Below are 2,500 nucleotides of genomic sequence, written 5' to 3'. Positions count from 1 at the left end.
ACCTCCCCACAAAATTTCATTCAGTTTGGCCAAGGTCTTAAATTTGACAAATTTTGGCACCAAGCTATCTAGTCGCGGAGCACCGACCAACTTGGCCAAGTGCAAAATGCATCCAATTCAAAACTTTTGTGCACCAACACTTTTACAGTACTCATTTGGGGACATTTGGAGGCCTTTCCAACCCTCACATCTCAAAAACCACGAATTTCATTTTTTCACAAAACTCCCCACCAAGCCTTCTAGCTATGCCGCGGTGCACCGCCAACATTGGCCATGTGCAAAACCCTCCGAACTCAAAACTTTCGTGCACCAAGAATTTCATGGTATTCATTTGGGGACATTTGGAGGCCTTTCCAACCCTCACATCTCAAAAACCACGAATTTCATTTTTTCACAAAACTCCCCACCAAGCCTTCTAGCTATGCCGCGGTGCACCGCCAACATTGGCCATGTGCAAAACCCTCCGAACTCAAAACTTTCGTGCACCAAGAATTTCATGGTATTCATTTGGGGGCATTTGGAGGCCTTTCCAACCCTCACATCTCAAAAACCACGAATTTCATTTTTTCACAAATCTCCCCACCAAGCCATTTAGCTATGCCGTGGTGCACCGCCAACCTTGCCCATGTGCAAAACCCAACCAACTCAAAACTTTCGTGCACCAAGACTTTCATGGTATTCATTTGGGGGCATTTGGAGGCCATTCCAACCCTCACATCTCAAAAACCACGAATTTCATTTTTTCACAAAACTCCCCACCAAGCCATTTAGCTATGCCGTGGTGCACCGCCAACCTTGCCCATGTGCAAAACCCAACCAACTCAAAACTTTCGTGCACCAAGACTTTCATGGTATTCATTTGGGGGCATTTGGAGGCCATTCCAACCCTCACATCTCAAAAACCACGAATTTCATTTTTTCACAAAACTCCCCACCAAGCCATTTAGCTATGCCGTGGTGCACCGACCAACTTGGCCAAGTGCAAAATGCATCCAATTCAAAACTTTTGTGCACCAACACTTTTACAGTACTCATTTGGGGACATTTGGAGGCCTTTCCAACCCTCACATCTCAAAAACCACGAATTTCATTTTTTCACAAAACTCCCCACCAAGCCTTCTAGCTATGCCGCGGTGCACCGCCAACATTGGCCATGTGCAAAACCCTCCGAACTCAAAACTTTCGTGCACCAAGAATTTCATGGTATTCATTTGGGGACATTTGGAGGCATTTCCAACCCTCACATCTCAAAAACCACGAATTTCATTTTTTCACAAAACTCCCCACCAAGCCTTCTAGCTATGCCGCGGTGCACCGCCAACATTGGCCATGTGCAAAACCCTCCGAACTCAAAACTTTCGTGCACCAAGAATTTCATGGTATTCATTTGGGGGCATTTGGAGGCCTTTCCAACCCTCACATCTCAAAAACCACGAATTTCATTTTTTCACAAATCTCCCCACCAAGCCATTTAGCTATGCCGTGGTGCACCGACAACCTTGCCCATGTGCAAAACCCAACCAACTCAAAACTTTCGTGCACCAAGACTTTCATGGTATTCATTTGGGGGCATTTGGAGGCCATTCCAACCCTCACATCTCAAAAACCACGAATTTCATTTTTTCACAAAACTCCCCACCAAGCCATTTAGCTATGCCGTGGTGCACCGACCAACTTGGCCATGTGCAAAACCCAACCAACTCAAAACTTTCGTGCACCAAGACCTTCATGGTATTCATTTGGGGGCATTTGGAGGCCTTTCCAACCCTCACAACTCAAAAACCACGAATTTCATTTTTTCACAAAACTCCCCACCAAGCCATTTAGCTATGCCGTGGTGCACCGACAACCTTGCCCATGTGTAAAACCCAACCAACTCAAAACTTTTGTGCACCAAGACTTTCATGGTATTCATTTGGGGGCATTTGGAGGCCATTCCAACCCTCACATCTCAAAAACCACGAATTTCATTTTTTCACAAAACTCCCCACCAAGCCATTTAGCTATGCCGTGGTGCACCGACCAACTTGGCCAAGTGCAAAATGCATCCAATTCAAAACTTTTGTGCACCAACACTTTTACAGTACTCATTTGGGGACATTTGGAGGCCTTTCCAACCCTCACATCTCAAAAACCACGAATTTCATTTTTTCACAAAACTCCCCACCAAGCCTTCTAGCTATGCCGCGGTGCACCGCCAACATTGGCCATGTGCAAAACCCTCCGAACTCAAAACTTTCGTGCACCAAGAATTTCATGGTATTCATTTGGGGACATTTGGAGGCATTTCCAACCCTCACATCTCAAAAACCACGAATTTCATTTTTTCACAAAACTCCCCACCAAGCCTTCTAGCTATGCCGCGGTGCACCGCCAACATTGGCCATGTGCAAAACCCTCCGAACTCAAAACTTTCGTGCACCAAGAATTTCATGGTATTCATTTGGGGGCATTTGGAGGCCTTTCCAACCCTCACATCTCAAAAACCACGAATTTCATT

This window comes from Vigna unguiculata, chromosome 6, assembly GCF_037176805.1.
Source record: "Vigna unguiculata cultivar grain cowpea cultivar isolate G323 ecotype 2 chromosome 6, ASM3717680v1, whole genome shotgun sequence".
Taxonomy (NCBI): Eukaryota; Viridiplantae; Streptophyta; class Magnoliopsida; order Fabales; family Fabaceae; genus Vigna; species Vigna unguiculata.
This window is presented reverse-complemented; position numbering follows the sequence as displayed.